This window comes from Mus musculus, chromosome 7 (assembly GCF_000001635.26).
Source record: "Mus musculus strain C57BL/6J chromosome 7, GRCm38.p6 C57BL/6J".
NCBI classification, from domain to species: domain Eukaryota; kingdom Metazoa; phylum Chordata; class Mammalia; order Rodentia; family Muridae; genus Mus; species Mus musculus.
Window position 1 is genome coordinate 36,190,853 of NC_000073.6, and position 7,530 is coordinate 36,198,382.

Here is a 7,530-nt window from a genome sequence, read left to right on the forward strand (position 1 = left end):
CTACGCCCCTTTTCCCTTGACTCTTCTCGACTCTCATTTCCTCCTTCTGGTTAGGAAGTCTTTATTATTATTTTTTTAAATGTCTTACAAATGTGTTCATTTCTGACAGTGACATTTGTTCTTACAATTCAATATTGTAAGTGACGCGAGAAGGCCCATTCACCCTAGCTTTTCACAGGCTGATGCGAGTGAGCATGCTGGCGGCTTAGCTCCTTCTTGATGATCACATCGTGTTTCTATTAACATCATTTCTAAAAGCCTTCCAAAAATTTAAATAATGCTTGCACAAAGACTGGGAAGCCACACCTCAGATAAGCTGTCCTAGAATACCTTGGCAAGAGCGCCCAAGTAGTCAGGGTTTTCCTGCTGTATGCTCTATGTACATCTGTTAAATTACTCTGAGATCTCATTAAATAAAGCTAATGTACTTGTAAAACAGTAGGGAGAGACAGTTTATCATTGTAACTGTTAGAGAGAGCCATTCGGGTAGGGAGGGTGCCAAGAATCTAGGTATATGCTGGTCAGTGTGGATGTTTCTGAGTCATAAATCCTGGCTCCTTCCCGCCAAGTTATTGTGTATTTCTATACAGGAGAGATTGATCGTAGCAGCTGAAGATGAATTTGCCCATAGTCTCCTTCTTCTTTCTTTCTCTCTTTCCTTTTTTTTTTTTTCTTTTTGATTACTTCTGATGCTTACCAAGGTGATAATATTTTTTACCCCTCCCTCCACGTGATCATTTGTTTTGGATTTAAAAGCCATAAGTGGCACAAAGAAAGCCAGGAGGTTGTTGTCTGTGGTCCTGCCAGGGCACAGGCATGAAGATGTATGGTGTCCCATGTGGGAGGCTGGGTGGGAGAAGCCCTCAGCAGCCCTTCGGGCTTATAACGAACCTACCTGAAGGAGAAACAGGAGCAAACAGCCTCAGATACCTGGAAAGACACCGCCATTTCCTCGTGGCGGAGCCTGCAAACAGATGGCAACGGGGGTTTAATTTGAAAATACTGAAACACTGTGTAGGCTCAAAACCGTGACAATTGCAGTTTTATTGTCTCCACTCACGAAAAATGTGTGTGAGCCTCATCTTGTGGCCCGAGTGGGGAGAAAAGGTACTTTTCATGAATATATATAGATGCTGAATTTATAAGGATCAATATAGCCACCAAATGTTGTACAACATGTCAGGATATCATAAAATGCAGGCAGTTCTACATAAAATACCAGCTTAATCTGGGAGGTTTTAAAGCCTCATTAAAATGTGGATAAAGTCCATATATGGAAAGGCAGACCTCAAAAGGTTGAAGTTATATATCTACAGGGCAGGAAGGGGGACTGTCACTTCTGAATGTCAGTGGCATTGTGGGTTGCAGTGGGGGACAGTCAGAATAATAGGGTCGGGGCTGGGGTATGGTACACATTCCCTAGTATTTTTTATTCGTGGCTCTAGATTTAGAGACATCACCGGGGATGGGACACATCCTGCCATGATTGGCAGCCTGGCATATTTGTGGAATCTATTATTCTTTCAGCAGCAGATCGGCAGGCTTGCCACACAGTATTGGCAAAACAAGATTGCCTCCAGGCTCAGTGGTGGATGGGGTAAGGAGACAGAGGCTCTCTGAGATTATCTTGGAGCTAACCACTGCATGGCACCCTCTGTGTGTCCTGGCACCCCAAGGTGAAGGTATTCATAAGGAACTGTTCTCTCAAAGACAGAAAGGTCCTCAGCTATCTGGGTCTCATCTTTCTTATCTAAGCCTCGGGGTACACACACAGGGCCCCCTTTCCCAGAACCAGAGTCCAGAGCCAGCCTGGGCACAGCTCTGGAAGGTCTGGGTAGCTGGGACTGGCTGCCTTGTTTTCCTGGAAAAACTTTGAAAGTCAAGCAAACGCACTCACCCTGACCTTTCTGCAACACTAGCCCATATTCACTGCTTGTCAGCAGCACAGGGTGGCCTGGAGTCATCTGTCACTGCCAGCCATCATTTTCCCATCAGCCCCATTACGGGGATCAGGAGAGAGCGAAGCCCTGCGTAGGAAGGATCATTAAACTCGAGGCTCCCAAGTAGCACAGGTAGGCCAGGTGGTCTCTTGTTATTTATAATAAAGGAACGCACAGCAGAAGAGGCTGATGGTGGCCCAGGAGGCCAGCGCAGGATGCCTGAGCGGTGTCACCACTGAAGGACAGTTAGAAGTGGACTCTTTCCCCCCACCTCACTGTAAGCAAAGAGGATTTATTGAACATCTGCTCTGTACATGGCTGGCAAGATTGATTAATTTAATTGCTCACACTTTGCTTAAGTAACATTTGAATACTTAATGTCAAGTTTGAAGGATATCACAGCGTCTGCAGCACACCTTCTCTTTTAAGTCCTGGAGGTGGCAACGGGAGGGGAAGGTAGAATGAGCGAGCTAGGCGGGGCGCAAGGCCCTCCTCCAAGGCTCTTCCAACAAGCTGCAGGAGCTACACTAGTTACTTTCACATTTTCCCACCGTGGTAAATCATTAATGTAATGAGGTTGGGTTCTCTTCCCTGAGTGGTGGTAATTTCCCCTTTGGTATCACCTATAGAGACAGTCGAGTGTATTATATATTTCCGTACCCTTTAACATAATACCGTAATCGTAGGAGAGTACCCGGTGAGTTAAAGCTGGGGTAATTTATGGTGGATTGCAGTCAGGCAGTGTATTTAGAAGGACACTCCAAAACTACGGCAGGAAACTGGCCTTTAAACGGTTCTCATCCCAGCAGCGTCTGTCTTTCCTGCTATTGGTTGGATTCCTCCCCCCTTGCTATTTATTTTTAAAAAAAATTATTAGTGTCTGTTCATGGAGCCGAGTAATGGATGACCTAGAGGCATCCGAATTCAAGTGCACCGTGGGCTTTGACCACATTTACTGCCATTCTCTTTTTTTCCCCCTGAGACAATAATAAGCATTATTTTTTATTATTTAAAATATTTTAAAAAATAATTTAAGTTGAGAAAATTACATATTGAGTGTTTTGCCTGCACAGATGTTTGTGTACCACAGTGGGTGCCTGCTACCTGCAGAGGCCAGAAGAGGATGTCAGAGCTTCTGGAACTGGAGTTAAAGGTGATTGTGAGCCACCACATGGATGCTGGGAACTGAATTCAGGTCACCTGAAAGAGCAGAAGTGTTCTTAACTGCTAAGCCATCTCTCAGGACTCCTGGCCCATTAGATTCTTTTCTTCTTCTTCTCCTTCTCCTTCTCCTTCTCCTTCTCCTTCTCCTTCTCCTTCTCCTTCTCCTTCTCCTTCTCCTTCTCCTTCTCCTTCTCCTTCTCCTTCTTCTTCCTCTTCTTCCTCTTCTTCCTCTTCTTCCTCCTCTTCCTCCTCTTCCTCCTCTTCCTCCTCTTCCTCCTCTTCCTCCTCTTCCTCCTCTTCCTCCTCTTCCTCTTCTTCCTCCTCTTCCTCCTCTTCCTCTTCTTCCTCCTCCTCCTCTTCTTCTTCTTCTTCTTCTTCTTCTTCTTCTTCTTCTTCTTCTTCTTCTTCTTCTTCTTCTTCTTCTTCTTCTCCTTCTCCTTCTCCTTCTCCTTCTCCTTCTCCTTCTCCTTCTTTTCCTTCTTCTTCTCTCCTTCTCCTCCTCCTTCTCCTTTCTCCTCCTTTCTCCTTCTCCTTCTTTTTCCTCCCCCTCCTTCTCCTTCTTTTTCCTCCTCCTCTTCCTCCTCCTTCTTCTCTTCCTCCTCCTCCTCCATCGTCATCATCATCATCCTCTCCTTCTCCTCCTCCAATGGTTACATAGTGAAACAACATGATATGCTATGAAGTTTGTATCTTTAAAAAATTAGTTCCTTGAGATCCCTTTCCCTTCTCTACTCACCCAACTTTGTGCCCTCTTAAGCTTTTTAGATGCCTTAATTCCAATCTGCACTGCCCATACACTTTCACATCTGGTGCCTTGTCAGGGCTAAGAACCTGTGTCTTGATTGGCCACAGGCCCTTGGAAGACGCTCCTGTTACTAGTCCACTCCATGGCAATGGTATTAAACTGATTCGTAATGACCAACTGTTATGCCTACAGATGAGTGCAGTTATCCATTCTCACCAGAGAAGCTTCATTTTGCAGTGGCCGGCCAGGCATGCAGAAACCCAGGACTAGTCACTGTGTAGAGAATAAAACAGTATGGGGTTCTTAGCAGTAAATAGGACATCTCTGTGACACCTTCTCCCCATAAGGCTCAGGAACCATTAAGGGAGCAGAAAGACTATAAGACCCAGAATCTTTGTTCCTCAAGTCTCAGTTTGTCCAACCTCAAGTCTGCTCTTGACCTCAGTGGAACTGGGCTGGGGAAGCTGGGAGACCCCCGTCTCTCAGGTGCTGACAGTGTGATTTCCAGGCCCTGGGGTAAAGTCGGTGGGAACCACTGCCCATGCACACCTCTCATATTTGTTCTCTTCTAAGTTTTGAAAGGTTTTATTCTTTTTGCACTACTAGGGATAGACTCCAGGAGGTTGTCAGGCTGAACAGTTAGCTGCTAGGCTGTGGAGGCACATGTCAGTCTGTCCCTCAGTGGAGATTCTAGGCAGGGGCTCCACCACTAAGCCACACCTCCAGCCCCTCACTGAGGGATTCTAGGCAGGGGCTCTACTGTGGAGGCATATCCAGCCCCTCACTAGGTGATTGTAGGCAAGTGGTTTATTTATAAGCCACACCCCAATCCCTCAGTGCTCTATCAGAAGGGCATATACCCAACCTAAGCTTCTTAACATGTTTAAAGGGGGATGCCATATATAAAAATGGAAAGAAAGAAAAAAAAGAATAACACTACAGTTTCCTAGACATATTTGTAGTAGGAACAAGTGCAGCCCAGGGAGTATCTGCATTGAAATGTTTGAAAAATGACCGAGAAGGATATTTATTTATCTGTAAAAGCAAACCCATGCCCGTCCGTGTTTCATTCTCCTTAGGAATCCTGTCTGCTTGTTTATCTGTTAACTTGGCCTTCACGCATCCCCACATTCATTTATGTATTTAACGGGTGGGGCTTTGCTTTTCAACTTCCATAGTAGAAAACATCACGTTTTATTGGAAGTTTCTTTGGGTGGGGGTGGTTTTGGCATTTTTAGTCTAACTGCACACTCGTTGTTTTTTGAGGTGGAGAAAGAGGAGGCAGAAGAGGGTGGTGGTGAGGCCGGAGGAGGTTAGATTAGTATATATCATGCACAGTACACAATAAGAGCAAAGGCACAGCTAGCCACTGTGAGGAGGGAGGAAGACCACCAGAGCCCCAAAGGGTCGAGAAGGACTTCACAATCCGGCTGAGCTTTGGGTACCAGAATGAGTTCTTAATAGGTGCAGGACATGTTGCAGGGAACCCTACAAGCCTAAATGACTCTGAGCAAAGGATAATCTCTGGTCACATCTGATTGAAGTCAGGTGTGGCACGGCTGATTTCTTTGAAGGATACCCATCTGTCCCCACACACAATACATCCCGCGCCGGGCCGAGACTGTCAAGGCCAGAGCCAGGTGCCTGGGCTACGCGTATCCTTCTCCATCAGTCATACTGCAGGGAGCAGACAATTAATTCTGGAGCAAAATTGAAAGTCAGAGGCAGAGTCTAAAAGAACAGAATGACAATAATAAAGTACCCCAGCCTCGCATTAATCTCCCTCACTTCAGGCCTGTCACAGCCGGCCTGGCTGTGACTAATGCCAAGCTTTGCATACAGTGGTCACAGACACGAGCAGCGTGCTCCCTTTACAGCGCCCGCGATGCGCTTTGTTGGGTTTTTGACTCCTGTAGAATAGTCGAAAAAATCATTGCCGCTGGTCATAGGTAAGGGGAAAGAGTTCCTCCATCATGTAGAGGCAACGGATGCCTGGACATCACTTCTGCCACAAGAGCCGCTAAAGTCAGCCTCTCTCTCTCTCTCTCTCTCCCTCTCTCTCTCTCTCTTTCTCTCTCTCTCTCCATCTCTCCCTCCCTCCCTTTCTTCCTCTTCTTCTCACTGCCCTCCACTCCCCCTTCCTTACCCCTCTCTCTTTATTTATTCCTTCTTTTCTCCTTTGATCTGTTACCCAGGCTGCCCCCTGCCCTCTTCAACTTGTAATCCTTCTGAAAAAGCCTCCTGAGTTCTTAGATTGCAGGTGTGTACCATGATGCCCCGTTTAATGGTTACCTCTTAGAGACCGAATTCTATAATCCATCAAATTTCCTGCTGAGCATAGAGGGAGGAGGAGAATATGATTTTAGTCTGGACCCCAAACATAAGTTGGAGCAAGTACAAAAGGAATGGGTAGGAGAAAATATCCAGGGTTACGGCTAAGGTGGACGTGATGGGTTGGGCCTGGAAAAGAAGCTACCCATGCAGCCAAGAAGAGATATGTCTGGGGTAGAAGACATAAAAGAAAGCAGCCCGGGTCCTCCACAGCTCTAGGCCACCTCTCAAAGGCTGGCCTCTGTATGGATTGAGAAAGCAGATGGCACAGGCCATTTTTACAGATCTATGCTGCAAGGCACACTGCTGCAGCCACACCACAGTATGGCTTAGATTGATAGGTGCTGGTGTGCTGGGCCCTCCCCGTTGGCCCTTCACTCACATCTTCTGTCTTGCTCTGTCCTTGATACCCTAACAGAATGGTGTCACCATAGACTGGATAGAACAAGAGTATGTCAGCCACTGGCATTAGTTTGTGTCTTGAGACTCTTAACTGTGCCCTCCCCACTGCTTCCGTCCATTTCTCTACACTTCATGTGTGTGCTGGCCTACGTGGCTCTGGAGGGCATAGCAAAGAGCGAGTTCCTCATTTTTACTTTGTTTCTTACCCTCCTTTGGTTTAGTCTGCAGAACATTCCCCATGCCCGTTCTTGCAGTACCCACCTCTCTGTAGCCCTCAACATCCCACAGTGATGTTGGTAAATTGGTTTGGCTTTGTATTGGTTTGAATGTGAACATTTCCCATAGGCTCAGGTATTTGACTCGTTGGTCCGCAGTTGGTTGCACTGTTTGGGGAAGTTTTGCATTGTTGCGGGGAGAGTAACACTGTGTGCAGGCTTTGAGTATCAGAAGCCACTTCTCCCTCCAGTTTACTCTCCCTGCCTAACACCTGTAGTTCAGGACATGAGCTCTTAGCCTCCCTTTCCTACCACTGTACCTACCAGTTGCTGCCACGCCTTCCTGCCACAACGGACTTTTACCTTTCTGGAACCATAAGCCCAAATCAACTCCTTCTTCCACGAGTTGCTTTTGGTCATCGTGGACCATCACAGTAACAGAAAAGCAACTAACACACGTTTGCTTTTCCTTGACAGGCCTTGCTATGTAGGATTGAAACTCACAATCCTTCTGCCTCAGGTCTTGACTGCTGGGGGATACGGGTCTGCTGCCAGCGTGACCTAAAGAGGATATGTTTAAGGCTGTGTTTGTCGAAGCCAATTCCCCATCGGCACATTGTACCTTTCTACCACCCACGTAACTGTAGCTTGTAGGTGGACATTTCACACACTTGGCATGTGTGATCAAAGTCAAACCCCAGCGTTTGCCAGCGCGTGCCATGACTCCCTGCAG